This window comes from Agelaius tricolor, unplaced genomic scaffold, assembly GCF_023055355.1.
Source record: "Agelaius tricolor isolate 1412-34295 unplaced genomic scaffold, bAgeTri1.0.p SCAF_9, whole genome shotgun sequence".
Taxonomy (NCBI): domain Eukaryota; kingdom Metazoa; phylum Chordata; class Aves; order Passeriformes; family Icteridae; genus Agelaius; species Agelaius tricolor.
This window is the reverse complement of record NW_027269269.1, coordinates 9,890,021-9,907,439: the sequence shown is the minus strand read 5'-3', so window position 1 is coordinate 9,907,439 and position 17,419 is coordinate 9,890,021. Positions and strand designations below refer to the sequence as shown.

Sequence of the window (17,419 nt, the reverse complement as noted above, 5' to 3'; positions counted from 1 at the left end):
TCTGTACACGTATTCATATTGATTATGAAAAAGAAAATATTCTCTCCTATAAAGTGCTGATACATTTTTAACACCTAGGACAGGAGAAAACAAAAGTTGTCTCAGTCTTCTAGCATCTACCTGCAGAAAAATGCTGGTACATGAAAAGTTAATCCACCTATTCCTACTTCTTTGAAGAGCAACTAATTTCTGTAATGTATAAGGATGGCTGTTCAGTTCTCTCTCCTCATAATCAGACTGAAAGCAATTAAATTCCTCCAGAATGCTCTAATAACAGCTTATTTTTCTCAGACCGAGCTGTTGACTGGTCTGGCTTCCCAAATTCTCTATTGTTCATTCATAGATCAAATAGAAACCAACTGCAGGGACCTGTAACAAATTGAAGGCAGTAATTTGTCATATATCTTATTTATTTAAGATGTCTTTTGAATAGATCTATAGGATCTATATATATACATATATTTATCTATTTGATCTTGTATTTAAAAAATATCCCAACACATATTAGTGTCACATGCATTAACACAGTAATTTTTGAAAAAAAATCAAACTGCTTAGCTTTTTTAGTTTATAAAGTTCTCCATTTAAGACAGCTTTGCAAGTGATGTTTTCCAGTATGTTATCTGCACCAAGTTATGATTACAGTAAATATCTAGTCCTGGTTACAGCTGGCTTCTTTACTTGCAGCAGACATTTTGGCATTTGGAAATTACCCTCATCTGGCAATCTGCATTCAGAGCAAAATTTAATTTCTTTGGATGAATACATCAATTAAGGATTAAGTAGTTTGTGTAGGCTCTGGATCTGTGCTTTGTATCTCCTATCACAAAGATGCAATTTTCTCTAGATTTTCTATTGTTCCCTCTCCAAGGCTGCTGAGCAATATTTTTTGTTTCATGTTTTTCAGTAGATTTTAATTTCCCCTTAAACTGATATTGAACTGTAGCTTCTCAATCTTGCTATCAGAGAAATATATGTATAGCTCAATGAAAATTCATACAGCTATTTTTGATCCTTCAAAGAGAAAAGAATGTGACAAATGAGTGACAATGAGTTTTCAATGTGTTAGAGATGTCCAGTTAAAGTATAACCCTGTAAGATGTTCCTGAGTGCACTTCTGAAATGCTAATTGTGCTAGTCTGGTCCATTTAGGGAGATGTTTGCTCAGTGATTGTTCCCAGAAATGGTTTGTAAAATAATAATAAATAAATCATAATAAATAAATAAATAAATAATCAGAATATTGATGCTGTCATGCAGCAAATAAATTGTTTTTCTTGTCCCTCTAATATATAATATGTCCTTTGAGGTAAAGCCCCACACATAGAGGATTTGCTCAAGTTAAACATCAGCCCTCCCCTGGGGTTGTGTGAACCAAAGACAAATTATCAGCAGTTCTGGTAAGAAGCAGTTAATGCAGCGGGATCAGAAGGTTTCCCAGAGTGGGTGTACAGCTCATGCTGGCTGCTGTTGTGGCTGTTTGAAGTCGTGCACTGGAAGGTGTGTAGAGGTGTCCATTCACAGATGGTGCTGTGTGTGCAGAGTTATGTCAACCCTTGCTGTCTGTGACTAAACAGTGGCAGCCAAAATAGCTCTAGATTCATCATGTTAGGGCTTGTTTCCTCCCAGAGGCTATGTTTGCAGCTGGTATCCTTATGATTTTTAGTGAAAAAAGCCCATATATAACTGCAGTCCAAAATAACATTGAAAGGTGTGTTATTTTCTCTTAATACAGGGTTTTCAGTTCAGATTTTCATGCTTTTATCATCCATCTATGTGATTTTCATTGTCATAATTTATTGCTAAAGGATTAGTAGAGGGAAAAAATCCAGAACAGCAGTTACAAAATCTGTCTTAAAAACTGCATGACTACACTCAATTATTAAAAAAAAATAATGTGCTAATAAGAACAGAAGATAGGACATTATGATTTCATTTTGATGGTTCATCTTATTTGTTTCTCTTTAGCTGATCATGGTGATGCACATGGCTTATGAAATGTTTTTCAAAGTAAGAGTTTGCATATCAGTATCAATTTTCAAATAGTCAGAAAGAGTTCATTATGGATAAAAAAGGGGAGGTGCCCAAATTAGACCTGTTTCTGGTTAAGTATGAGAAGATGTAGCCAGAAAAACAGTAATGCTTTTTGATTCTCTATAATAATCCCTACTGAGAGCAAAAATAAAGCTTGAATATTTGATAAAATTGAGACAATCTTAGAATTTGTAGGAAGGAAGTGAGAAACTTAGCAATCTGCCTAAGGAAAAATGCATCCTAGAAAACAAAAATAATAATTTTTTTGAAAGTCTGGGCCATCTTTAAGCAAGAAGTTTTTTTGACCAATACAAAGAAAGTGCCCGATATTCTTAATACAAAAGACTTTCAGACATGGTGATGTGAGTGAGTGGGTAAGGTTGTTTAAAAAATTAGTCCCTGTATCTCACTCTCACATACTTTTAAACATGTTTTAATGGCAGTGTGTCATCACAGGGTGTTAGTGAAGATAATCAATGCAATATGTTCTTCAAGATTATTATGACAGCTAATTCATGGCTAAATAGATTATCTGATGTGTAAGAAGGAAAGAGCAGTTTTGGAGCTGGCACCCAACAAAATATTTCATCCATGCTGTCATCTGTTTTTTTTTTTATTTTTTTTCCTCTTCTTTTTCTCTACTAAAGAAGAATCTTTGTGTGATTTTTACATAAAGCTGGATTGATTGATGAAGTTACTTAGGTCATAATTAATTTTATTTAGAACAACTTTTTTTAACCTTTGTTTATAACATCTCCAGTAGTTTTATAGTCACTTTTAAGGAGGAATCAATAGAACCTAAAACATAACAAAGAAATAAATAATTGGAAGTACACTAAGTAGTTACAGTCTCTTCATGTTTTATGATAGGAAGAGCAAACACAGTTCAGCTTCTGGAAAGGCTAAACACCTTGAATTTTAAATGTTAATTGTGTGAGTTTGAATAAGAACATTCAAAATTCTGATGATCATCTCACTGATCAGGAAACGTGACCATGATGTGGACAAATGCCCACATAGTCACCAATTAAATTTAGACTGTATATATCCTTGATTTCCCTAATTATTAGAGCTGCATTATACATTTTACTGGGTAAATTAAGTTGATTTTTTAACAAGGCAGTTTAAACTACTTTATATTGCTTTGAGGAGGCTTTTAAATTGTCAGCTTTACTTGAATTATGTTGGATTCATTTCACAGCAAGTGAACAAGCAAAACCAATATTTTATTTTAAAAGAAAGAAATTTATATGTGCACACACAAGTTTGTATTAGCTGAATAATGATCTTTCTAAAGAAAAAAGAAGATAAGACTTTTTGTGAGACTTTTGAGCAAGCTTAATTTCTCTATCTGCAGATCACTTAATTTATTATTAAACAGATCTTTTTATAGCCTGCCCATAATCCCAGGAACTCCAACATAAAAACACTTGCTCAAAGAAAATCTGAGCTGGAAAGGCTGTCTTTATTCTCAAAGTGGAAATATAAGACCAGTAATATTGGTGGATTTCATAGAAATGTCTTTACATTGCAATGAGGGTGGAAAATAAAAATGTTGTTTGAATGTCAGTGATAACAGGTTTACAGCTGTCATAGGATATACCCACAGATTAATAAGTATGTCCAGGGACGTTTTATGGACAGTCTTCTGTAGCCAAAATTGTTCCTCAAAAAGCAAGATGAATGATATAATCTCTTTAACTCATTCTGTGTCATTAATTTTCATAAAGGCCAAGCAGGTAGACAGAATTTACTTAGCAGAAAGTCGTGACTACCCAGTGGAACCTCTATCAAAGACATGACAGTCAAAATCAAGTAATTGCATTTTCTTTTATATCCACATATTTCTTGTTTTCTTGCTTCTTATGGTTGTGTTCCCATACTCTCTGCTGTTTACTTGTAATTCCATATGCCAAAGCACTGATTTAAAGCTAAATGCTCAAATATATCATTCCCTTCAAAGCTTGTCTCAATCTCTCAAATAATTGAAGTTCACATATCCATGTGATAAGTTTGTTTGTTTGTGTAAAAAAGTAAAATGTTTGAGTAACTGAACATAGGGGAAAACAAATATTTTTATTTGTACATCTGTTCTTTAATAAACAAACAATTTTTGCTGTTCTGGGTTGTAGGTTGAATGCTTTGCCTTAAATATTAGCAGTTCTTTTTTACTACAGTAATTTCCAGAACATCTTTTTGTTATAGAATTTGGAGAAATTAAATGTAATTTTTTTAACTTTAAAGTGAGATTTAAGTCTCAAAATTATTCTTGATTTACCATGTAAAAAAACTTTATCAGCAAGATTATTATCCATAAAAACCTTAAAAATTTGGGAAAAAAACCCAAAAAACAACAAAGAAGAACAAAACTGAATGAATTTTGCAATCTTAATTGTTTAGGTAAAGCTAAAAAAAGACAAACAAAAAACCCCCTTTTTTTAAACACTATTAAAAACCCCCTAAATTTTGTATAGACTATATTAGATGGATGTACATCTGGGCATTAATTGAAATGTTTAGGTTTAATAAAAGTCTTACCAATTTAACTTTGTCAGTGTGTAAGACAAAGTAAGGTTTAAATTAATGTGTGTATATATATATATATATATATATATATATATATACACACCTACATTCATGTACATCTGCATGTACATGTCTTCATTCTTCTAACTTGCTCAGACCAAGCCAGCTGGGAGCTGGGACTGTTGTGACCCTACATAATGATTTATGTCTCGGAATCAAAACTTGACCTAAATGCTCTTGAATTAGGAAAACCAAATAGCTAAGTAATGGTGGAGGGTGAAAGAGCCATGGATTTTATCTTCATGAGAAGGGGCGGGCAGAGGAATGGGATGAGCATTGCCTGTAGGAGAGAGAGCCTGGTGCCAAAAATCCCTTGTGATCTGTGGATTTTCTTAATTCATTCTCAATTATTTTAAACTACTCTATACATACCAAGGTGTAAAAAATGGCACATAAGGCACATTTGTTGTGACGTTGCATTATAAATCTGGTTGATTTCTCCAAATATTATGCTTTCTTTGTGGAAGAGATCTAGTAAACAGTGAGGCAACAAATAATGCATAACTTTCTAGTGTATTGCATGCAAATAATCAAGGGCAAAGATTGGCCTACAGAGGCCAACAAACAAGGACAAGGGGTAAGACAGGCTACAAAAGTGTACATAGGAATAGGAGATGCAGCAGATTTATTTTTGGATGTGTAGCTGTCTTGTAAAATTTAATCTGCTTGTTCTATGAAAACAGAAAATACTTGGGGGCAGAATGTTATGATCTGACTGTAATCATTCATCTCAGTCACTGATGGTCACATAAAATTTACATTGTAAGAGAACAGCTGAGGAGATTGGTAAATTAAAATAAAAAAGAATGAAATTGAGCCAGCTAGTTCAAACCTGAGGCTTATGAGTAAGGAATGGTACATTGCCTCTTCTCTTGTCCTTAGATTGCTATTCCTTCATTACTCCCTCCCTTCACCAAACTGAGATCACAGATTTGTTTTGTTTTCCTTATGCCCCACTTCCTCTGCAACTCTGAAAATTATCTTCTTTAAAACTGTGGCACTTCTGATATGTTCAGCGAATACTACAATCACTGAGAGAAGGGTGAAATTCTTTCCCTCTGTCCCCTGTATGTCATAATAATCAAAGTAAATTTTAGACATATAGCAGATGGATGTGAAGGAACATCCATCTTCTGCCTTCTCAAGGAGAAATCAGTCTCTAAGTTTCTCATCAGCTGCTACCATCTCTTGATTATCCAAGGCCCCCCTTCACCCCAGTTTGTTTGGGAAAAGGAATTTAGTGAGGAAATAAGTAATTATATTAAATTGATTAATTGTATAATAATTTATTTACTCACAATATCAGTACATCCTTTTCTGAAGGTGGTGAGTTTTCTATGGTTCTGAAAATATTTCCCAGCCTATATCTTTTGAAAATAAGATCAAAACAGATGATAATATCCACTTGCAGCCATAATATTTGTACTAACTAATTTTCTCTTTTTATCTCTCCATAAACATTGTAAGCACTTCGAATGACTTTGTTTGATTTCTTAATGTCTTTCTCCTTAGTGAATAAATTGTCAGAAGATGTCCACTCATAATCATGAAGTTGAAACTGAAATTGTTTTTAGTTGTTCTTCTGGAAGTTTATTTTTCTGAACTACTTCCAAGGTGTAAATGTAGGTGTGGTAAAACTAGTGGCAAAATTTTCAAATTAGAGGTTTTACTGCTGGATGTGTTATGAGTCTTCTTTACTGGAAATTTAAAATAGTGATATAAGTAAAATATTTCCCACACCTGTGGTTAGTGTTCAATCATGTGGTTTTAGTTTTGGATTTTCCTTAGGTGGGAGGTTATAATTCATTATATACTTTCAATGCTGAAGGGTCTACAATTAGAGACTTTGTCTTTTAATTTACCCGAATTAGGCCAAGCTAACACATGACTTCTTTCCTGTATAATTATCTATGAAGGATTATCAGATTTCTAAAGTCCCTTTGTCCTTGATTAAATCTGGTTAAATTTTTTTAATTAGTTAGACTTAAAATCTGATTAGTTAATTTATTCATTATATTTAGTGAATTAATTTATTGATTGTTTAATTAATATAAATTTTCATCCTATCATAGATTGCTGGATGGGGCCAACGAGTCATATAAATATAAATACAAAGACTACGAATAATACACTTAAAAAGCAATCTTCAAAATACACTTACACTTAAAAAATATTCAAAACAGACAATACCTCCCTCTCCATTTTCAGTAGTAATCTACATAATCATACTTAATTACATCCTTATCCTTTTATTTTGAATAATTTTAAAATATTCTGACATAATATGGATAGCATAAAGAAAAGAAGTGAACATGTTGGGGGTTATTTTCTCTTTCCAATTGCTCAGACACCTATTTTTAAGAACTTGTCACAGTACTAAGTTGCATAGATAAATCATGTTAATTTTATGGATAAACTATTATAATTAGAGTCTAAGAGAACACTCAAGATAAGAAGAATAGAAAATATAACATCACATTTAACAAAAGGTATTATCAGACTAATTTTGAGAGCTTATTTTACTAAGCTCTCAAAAAGATACATTTTTGTTATCTTCCTTCTTTGCTGCTGTGCATGAAATCTGTAGGGAAGAGCAGGGGGGTGACAAGGCATCCTTAGACAGCATTCATTTTCATATATAAGTGGCACTCTATCTATTAGCCATCCTGCTATTCCTCTTTGGCAGCACAGGTTAGAAATTGAATTGTAAAACACTTATGATTCCAACTAATTATCAGGGAGGGAAGAGAAGCACACATACAATTCCAATCTCAATTCCACCTTGGTTCCCTTATAACCAATAATCAGGACTGTGCCAAGGGGGTCTTGTCTCTTGGAAGAGGATGGCTGAACTTTTAATAAAGGCAGGCATCATTCCACATATCTTCCCGAAGCAAAAAAACCAAAAAATCATCTTAAGTAGGTGCAGTGATGGGCCTGACACTTCACTTCCTGTCAAACAAGTCAGTGAAAACTCTGTCCCAACAGAGCCTTCTCTGGGTAATTACTAGGATTTGTCAGCACTTGTCCAGCATGCACCAGTAGCCCCAGGCTTGTATTTTTGCATGATGCACTGGCAGAATTTCAGCACTCCAACAGCACAAGGTACATAGTTTCTTCACTATATTTCACTGTATTTTGCTGAATTGGTGTTTTTAGATTGTGTTTCATAGACAGTATGAATTTACCAAAGTAAAGCATCTTCTACAGCGAGGAAAGTGCCACACTGTAAACTTTAATCTGGACATAGTTTGTGTTCTTGCTTGTAAATTCTAAATTCTCTTCCTTCATAAATGGGAATAAAGAAAAAATTTAAAAAATAAATTTTCATCTCAGTGAACACAACCTACAACCTACAATTGCTGTTCCAGCAATTGGAACTAACTGGATTTTAAAAAAGGACAAGATTTTTGCAAGAAATGTTCTGATAGAATGAAAAAAAACTGCAAGATGAATTCAAATGAGTGTTGTCAACACAATCAATGACAATACTCTCTGTAACCAGTAAGAGACTCATGTCTTCTTTTAATCAAGGAGGGTATTCTCTCCCAAGAAAAAAGCCTTAAATTAATCATTTCAGAAATAAAACCTAAAAAATGGAAAAAACCTCAGGGCACATACTTCCACATCTCTTGACAGAACTCTGACCACTTATTGAAATAATTAGGGAATATTGGCTCTCTGTAGGGAGTGCTAAAGCAGTTCATCTTCATGACAGTAAATTCCACTTTAGCATATCAACAATACAAAATTGTAATAAAACCCCTCATCCAATTGACAGAGAATGTAGAAATGGTAGAAATGGTAGGGAAAAAAGTGGGAAATAACTGGATCATTGCTGACTTTCATGTCGATCAGATAGTGCCAGTTTATGCAAAATTTACATTATGCTGAGTGTATTTTGTGGGCAGGACAATTAACCAGAAATATGCTCCTATTTGGGTGAGTTATATTTGTGTACAAATATTGAATCACACAGAGATCTGATATTTGCTACATAGTACTCTGTGGCTGGAGCCTCTGGGCCTGATTCTGAACTGGTAATTTCACAGCTGAATTCATGGCTGTTGCAATATGAAAGCTTAGAGGGAAAAGAAACTATCCACGAGGTTTTGGTTTGGTTTGTTTTTTTGTTTTTGGTTTTTTTTGGTTGTTTTTTTTTTTTTTTTTTGAACTTTTGGGATAAGTTTGTTTTTGTTGCATTTGTTTATTTCTTGGTTGGGGGAGGGGGAGTAATATGTCATGGTAACTTCCAAGGTGATGCTTAACCCAGAAATCCTGGCTAAATTCCATTCGCATGTGCACCAAACCAGGCTTCGAACTTTCAGATTGTGACATTCTTAATTTTTTCACCTAAAACTTCCTGTTCTGTCAAGGAAAGAAAAATTCCGGCTGCTTCTTGAAAATATTGCATTTCAATACTCTAAATTGTATTAAAGAAAGGCCAACTTACACAGAAATCTTTGCAAGAAATTAAACTTCACCAATAAAGGGCTTGTAACTACTATTAGCACATTTTCTTGCAATGTTAAATTAAATTATCTTCTAAAGAATAAACAAATGAGGAAATGTTGGCACCACCACCTACTAAGAGCTTTGCTAAGGTGTCCTCTAATTGTTTCTAAACTCAAAAATGACAAGGTGTCTGAACAGTATGCATGGGTAGATTTTATATTAGATCACGTATTTGAATCTCTGAAGAAACCTGAAATGCTCTAGTTGTGAGCTGCTGTGATTCTAAATATTTACCGTGATTTTCCTTTCAATATCAGGAAAATAATCTCCATGGAAAATAATGAAGACAATAGTCACATGGAGAGGACTATTTAAAAAGCCCAGGCGGGAGGTATGCCCTCATGCTTTATCACTAATACTGCAGAAGGTTTTACATTATGGTATCCTGGGCTTCAAATTAAATGTCAAATTCAATTTGCCACTCAAAACATGAAGTGTGTGACTGCCCTTAGAGGGGTAACCTGACAGCACAATTTCATAATTGGTGTATGCCCTAATGCTGAGTTAAAATACAAGAAGAAATGTTATTTGACTGCAGTCATCTCTTACTATTTAAAAATAAACAATCCATCTCTAGATAGGCTGAAATATATTTGGTTTAAATTTGAGTCCTTAGTAAATTTTGCTGGCTTTGCTTAAAATCTGTGGAAAAAGAATGTTGAATACCATATGATAGCAGATAGAAACCTCCCTGATGGGATCATGCCAGCAGTTATGTCTTTATGTCTCTGACATTTAGCTTGCAATAAAATTAGATTTGTGAAAGAAAATGAAGAGGTACTTATTCCACTTAGAGTACTTTATTTTTTTTCTTTCTATTCAGACAAGCTTGTGTTCTAATAATGAGATTTCTAATCCACTTTAATATCCTATCATTATATCTTAGCGAACTATCTGCCATATAAGTAATAATAATGAAGGATGTTTAAATATAAAAATGCATCCTTAAGCATCTAGACACTTTTAGTACTAGTTGTAATTAGAAACATAAGAATCATGTGCAATTAAATATGCTTGTAAAAAAACCAGATACACCTCTGTAGTACCAATCTATTTGTTGCATCATTAATATTCTTCAGTATGCCAATTTAAAAATGCATTTTACTGTTCCAAATAGAAAATAGCTAAGAACAAAATGATTAACATTTAAACAACCACAATCAATACAGAAAAACAACTGAGTGTTTTAGGTGTTTTCTCCTAATTAATTTTGTTTTTACAGATGCATCTTCAAATTCTGCATCTTTATTTGCTCCTCTAACATCTACGTTCCAAAGATAATGTCATTTTATTGTATATTCTACTCTTTGCTGTCATGTGATGTGGCAACTATTAATTGTAATGAGATCGTTTATTTCAACAATTTAAGTCAAAAATAGTATTTTTTTATTTTTATCTGTCTGAATAGATTGAATTTAATTAGATGTATTGTTTAAAAAACATGCTCAGTTTTTTTTAAAATGCACTGAGTGTTAAGACTTCCAAAAGTGTCTAAAGTGACTTCTGTCTCTTAAGTTTAGGAAATATCTAGCCGGCCTTGAATTGAAGATGTAGTGGCAGTTTTATGGTTGGATTCAATGAACTTGAAGGCCTTTCCATGGAATCATAGAGTCATAGAAAAGTTTGGGTTGGAAGGGATGCTAAAGATTTCCAACCTTCCTGCCATGAACCTTTCACTTGACCAGGTTGGTCACAGTCCCACCCAACCTGGCCTTGAACATTTCCAGGGATGGAGCATCCACAACTTCTCTGGGAACCAAAATGATTTCCAGCTTAAATGATTCTGTGATTCTGTGATTAGATGGAACTTTCAGCTATTTCATTATAGATCACGATAAGATAGAATATTTGACTAAAAATGGTCTTTTTACTAAACCTGGGGGCTGAACTAGTGTGAAATCTGCAACAGTGACTACACAGGTAATAACTCAGAAGTAACAAATACCATGTCAAGTTCTTTTTTTAATACAACTGTTATTTTTCTAATTTATGGACTGGCATTGAGGCAGACTTGTACCACACTGACAGTTTGCTCACGCACACTCGTTTTGCACACAAACCTCTCTGGGTCTCCCATTCTCTCTACACATGAAACAGCCTCTTGCACTCAGCACATGTAGCCTACATCCTTCTCAGACAAGTGTCCTTCTGACAGCCTGACAGCATCACATAAAGCCCGGGGGCAGGAGCCAAGCAGAGTATTGAAGGATCTTACTTTTCCTTAACATGTTTTTGGGACCCTGCCTAGCACCTTCCTCATACAGTGCATAGGATCTCACATCTTCAGCACAGAAAGTGTACTTATCCTTTACATGCATAGTATTAAGCACCCTGGTGCACAATATGCTGTTATGGCACAGCTGATTTGGTGATTTGATGTCTGGAAGAGAGCACAGAGATGAGTTGAATTTACAGGTCCATGGAGAGATTGTGGCCACTACTTCAGAGCAGTACACACAATGTCCAGGGCTTTATCCTTGTAGAGAAATGAGTGAGGATCCTGTTATGTGTTATTAAAATGCATAATATCATTAGTCTGGCAGCCGCATTAAGTGGAAGGCTTATGCTGGGCCCATTTATGCTGGTTGATGTGCTAGATGCAGTAGTAGTTAAGAATATTTGTTTAACTGCAGGCATCTTCCCTCTTGGTAGTAGTTGGCTGCTGCAGAAAAAAGGTCAAGATAAGCTGCTCTTTATATGTTAGAGGTGGTTCTACCAAGTGCAGCAGAGAGACAAAATAACAGCAGTGTCCTGCTGGTCCGCTCATTGTCCTTAATCCCTTGCTTGGCAGAGAAAGAACATTTCCAGATGTGATTACACTGGCACATATTATGATCTCCCAGAGGAATTTGGAAATAAACAAGTGGGCCTGAAAAACATAGCATAAGAATATGCCTTTTTCCTTGCAATTTTTCATTGCAAATAAATCAAGTCTAATACAAAGAGTGCAGATTAAGAGCAGGTTACTAACACGACCTACAATTCTATAGTTTTTCCCTGAACTTCTCAATTTCTCGGAGGCATCTGTTACTCTTAATATTAAGAGCTTACATAGCTTTCCTTATAATTAAAGTAAAATACCAAGAAAGGATTATCATAGATGAAGAGTGATTTTATTGTAATTCAACTGAGATTGGGAGTTAAATGACCAGTTGAGTTTTTCACATGGAGATGAAACTTCCATACACAGTGGAAAAAAGACAAGTTAAGACTGCTATCACTCAGCTTTAGCCATCTGAAAGTTAATTGAATAATTTAAGATAGCTGTCTAGATTTCTGCTGCAATCAGGTTTCCATCAGAGTTAGCAAAAAGAATGAGGTTGTTCATCTCACTTCAAAATAACTGTCAAAAGACTTTGAATTAATTTCTCTTCTGGTTTTCTATTCCTCTTCATTTACTAACAAGAGAGCTTATAGACTTCATTTCCAAAGTGTCAAATTATACACAATCTTCTTCTTTATTCTTTTTTTCCTATTAGATATGAATAATATTGGCAGAACTAAGAAAAAAAAAAAAATTGAAGAGTGTGTAATGACAGCTTGAGAGACTTTGAGAAATGACTGGTCATAAAGTTCGTACAAGAAACCAAACAGCTTAACTGTGGTGTTTGTGACAAAAGTTTTGTTATTTCCAGCCCGGTCTTTAAGAAATTTCAAAATCATGCTGCTGAGTGAATCCATGTTGCTTTCAAAATCCTAAGAGAGAGCAAGGCTTTTTAAACTGCTTTATCCCCACCAGCTGCTTGTTCTCTGAAATGTGAGCTGAATTTTAGAAGCTGTCAGTCTGATTGGCAAATAGAGGGAAAAATCCACAACAGATCTAATTCCACTCCTTCACTTCTCAGGAGGCCTCTTCCAACAGGTATTTTATTCACCACAAGAGCATGTCTTGTGGTGGGAGCAGCTTCTTGAAGCTGCCTCAACGCCTGAAAGTAGACAGGAGTTCATGGTTTTAACTCTACTCAGCACCCTGTACTTCAAGGTATATCCTGAGTCATTTGACTGCCTGAGCAGTATTCCAGCTTTTTCAAGCTTTACTCAAATGAATGTTGCCAAATAGAGCACCTCAGTACTGCTCGTTTAGAGAAGCTGAGGACTCTTTCTGCCATCTTTGCTTCAGCAAAGGCATTTTATGTCTGATTTGCAGTAAGAATGTCAAAGAGGATCTAGTTTCTATAAAAATAGCACTGAACAATCCCTCATAATTCTGCATAAACCAGTTCTTGGTCAAGTGATGTTAAAAATCTCCTCTAGACATATTAATGGTTGATTTGGTAAAAAAAAAATTAGACCCAATGCAAATGCAGTCAACCAGTTGAAATGTTGGAAAGGGACACATTCTGCATCTTACATACAAACATTCTATTTTAAATATGTATGTGCAAATTTATTCAAATACTATAAAATAATCAACATTTAATACAATATTAGTACAATGTTAACTTTTATTGTATAGGTGTTGTGCACAGCATTCCAAACAGGTTGATTCATCTGAATAATTTAGATGGACTAATAGGTATTTTGAGATACTTATTCAGGGCTAACAATCAAATATTTTGGTTTGTTTTTTTAGAGCAGTAGTTCAGATATTCATTCACCAATATAGAAATTGTGATTGATCGTTATTTCAGAAAAAGTTATTTGATTCTTTTGTAGAATAGCATTATCTGCTTCTTCCTAGACCTGGACTGGTGTCTTTGAAAACTTATTAGTGTCATGAATAAAACAACAACAACAACAAAACACCAAAAAAAAAAAGAAAAAACCCACTAAAAAAGAAAAACTTATAAAAAATTAATTTTGATGTTGAAAGTCTTGGTTGCTTGCCAAAAGGAACCTGACAAGGAAAGTTTCTACTATAGAATAAACTTTTAATATTCTTAGCAGTAGAGTGTTCATAAACAACTCTGAAATTTTTTTATTTAACTGCTAAATCTTGATCTCTATTAAATTTTCTTTACAATAGTTTGAACAATTACTAAAGCTTGCAAATAAATGATCTTCCATTGGGGTAATAATCAATCTTACAAGATGCCTTGCTGTTTACATTAGCTTAGAATCATTTCTTTTTCATTTGTCCTCTAACAAATTTCAGTGATGTTTCATTGTATAAGTGTCTATAGTATGCCTTTTATCAAATATTAACTTAATATGGTTTTAGTAAACTTAAACCAATATAAAAATAGTATTGTCAAAAAGACTTTGGACTGAACAAATAAAAATTTTATTGAAAGCAAGCAGGGCCATGAACTCAGTTGAGGTTATTTATATTCTGTATAACCACTGTCTGTAATAATTGTGGCCTGACTTTATATCTAATTATTCATTAGGGAGATCTTTACAGACCAGCTCTTTTTAAAAATTTCCAGCCAAGCTACTTCCTCTGTTCATTATGAGCTTTTTAATATTGGAGCCTTTGGTCTTCTAAGGCCTCTAATTCTCCGTGGACTCAGCATTAGAGGTCTGATACTCATGGGAACGAGGAAGATAGGCTGAATTGTTGTCTGCAACAATTCCATTCATATCTTGCAAGCCCTGATTGGAAGGGCTTGGAAGAAGGGGTTGTGCTGGGAAGCAGAGTTTGGTGCAGCTCAGAAGGCTTTAAAGTCTAGAAGTATTTTAACCTCTATCTTCAGCTAGACCTCTGTCTTCTTCCAAGCCTTTTAACAGAAAGCCTAGTCACTGGTACTTAGCTTATTGCATTTGTTGATTTCATAGCTTTGCCACCCTAAGTAAGGAATATTATTAGCAGTTTCATTGCACCTTATGCCAACATCCTCCACTTACTAAATGTGATGAAAGGATTTCCTAATAATACTACCTAAAGCAATGCAAGTATATTTGTTCTGCACAGCATATGCTCTTCTTTTTCTATTTGGATGTATGGGTGGGAATGGCTCAATTTCTAATTCTTTTTAGTTCCTGCTTTTGCAACTCTATCTAGAATACCAGAATTGCATATCACTGGTGTTATTTCTTCATTACCTGTGAGTATGTTCCTTTTTTGAAAGGAAAGGGAAAATGAAATAATTTGAACTTTCTTCTAATATATATTGATATAGGAAAAAATATTACAGAGAAAACTTTTATTTTTTTTTTTTGAGACAAGTCACAGCATTTCCTCTGAGAAGTATAGTCACTGTAGACACAAAGATTTGCTCCACTGCTTTGAGAGCAGATGTGGATTTAAGCAATCATCTCTTTCATGTTGCTACAAATAAATGGATAGATATGCATATGATGGAAAAGGGAAATTAGGTAGTGATAATGAAAGAAAGCATTTTGATATCAGTATCACATTATCTATACTAAAGGCTTTGTTTTAAAAGTATTTTAATTTAAAGAAAGAGCAGATGCTTGAAGTTGCATTTAAATTTATCCTACGTGTCAGAAAACAAACATTAATGATAGTAGATGCTATTATTACCTTTAGAAAAAGCACGATTTCACTGGATCTGGTTCAAGCCTCTTGCACATTAGGGTTGACAACAGTGAATTAGTACTCTGTATTCACAAAGTCTGCTAGGAGTCAGAACCACAAAAAAATATCCACCCTGTCACTACCAGCCAAAGCAATTCATTAAAACATACTGAATGATGAGGGCTTTAATAAGTTTTCTACAATTATTACACAGAATTAAAATAAATTGCAAAAGTAATTTGGCAGAAATCCTGGGGGAAACAAAGGACTGGGGTAGTACCATGTGGAAATTGAAAACGGTTTCTAATTTTTGTGCTGGAAAAGAAGTTAGATGAATTACTTGTTGCACATTATATACATCTGTATTTTAGATCACCTTTTTATACAAATTTCCTTCAGGGAAAATTCATGTCCATGGTATTAAGAAAAAAATAATTTACTGAAACTCTATTGCAAAGAAACGAGAATAAGAACAGGACAGAATTTTAAAAATCAAGAAATGGTAGAGAGTTCATCTTTAAATAAAAAATCTGACTGTAGTGCTTTGTCAATTCATGCTATTATGCCAAAGACATCTGTAAAAATAGTATATTCCAGACAACTTAATTTTCTTTTCTTGAAGAATGAAGCCAAGAAACCATTCTAAACAAGTGAGTTGGATTTTTGTTAGGTCCTAATTTGTAACTGAGGAAAAAAACAGATACTGTTCAGCTGAAATTGTTTTAAAGTCCTTTTAAGCAGCACCTTCAGAGCTGTGTTCTTTTGCATAAATTACTGTATATTCTGGTTTACAGTCATAAGATTAAAATGAGAATGCTTTTTTTTTTTTTGCTTTAAAGTTTTCCTCATTTTGGGATAGTCAGGGTTGGGAAAGAAACAAAACAAAACAGGAAATTAACAAAATTTTCAAACCAAGAACAACTGAATACTGCTGGTATATGTGCTCTTAAACTACTTTTAGAATAAGGCAATTTTAAGTGGAAGATTCTTCTTATAACAGAATATTCATTTGGTTTTTTTCGGCAATAAGACCCTTTTTTTTTCCTTCTTTTTCTTTAGTAAGAAAGAAGATGCTCCTCTTAATGGATTTAGTTCAGCTTTGATCTTTTTCTATAAGCATAAAGGAATTCTTCAATCACATGTGTCTAAGGGTTAGAGCTCAGTTTTTGGAAAGATAGGTGGCAACCACTGACAGTAAAGCCAGGAGTCCATGCCTTCATTAAATCTAGAACAGAAATTTGACTATCTGTACATCTTTATTAAATACAGCATTTTCTTCCTCCTGCCCATGTCATTTCCTACAAAGCACCTTTGTCATTATCCCACATGCCCCACAGCAGCCATACACATGCAGTATCAATGTCTTTGTCTGCATGATCAGTACTTCCCAATCCTAGATGGTCAACAACCCTACTATGTTGGTATGCATTTCATTCATCCATATGCCAAGTACATTTTTAGCCAATTATACTTCAAGCAATAAGAAATACAGAAAAATAGTTAAAGATGCAAAATCCTTTCCTTATGAAAATAATCAGGATTTCTATGTAGATTTTTTAAAAACTATGCAGTGGCATATTTTGCTTTTGCTTGTTTGCTGGCAATTCTTCTACAGAGATCAGCCAATGTATTTATACAACAAATATCCAAATAGGAAGGCCAGTGTCCAACATCCATGACTTAAATTAGATTATCTCTCTGTCATAGTGCTCTGGTTTTACATTTTTGTACTCCTGTGTAAAAGGTCTGAAGTATGTATTACATTGATAGGTACAGGTTACATAAGGTTGTCACATAAAAGTTATTATAGCTATTCAGCTATAGGCTCCTTATCCCACTCAGCTTGTGATAACTCTGATTTCT

At 34.0% G+C, this 17,419-nt stretch overlaps 1 protein-coding gene across 6 annotated transcripts in view; it reads left to right on the top strand.

Moving 5' to 3' along the window:
* The window catches only part of CNTN5 (contactin 5), a 609,082-nt gene that overhangs the window by 270,974 nt on the left and 320,689 nt on the right, over positions 1 to 17,419 (top strand). The window contains exon 3 of one of the 6 annotated variants that reach the window (XM_071434208.1): positions 9,393 to 9,466. The exons of the other annotated variants lie outside the window; for them this stretch is intronic. The gene's annotated coding sequence lies outside the window, so the exon portion shown is untranslated. The remainder of the gene's footprint in view (positions 1 to 9,392; positions 9,467 to 17,419) is intronic. 6 annotated transcript variants of the gene reach the window in all.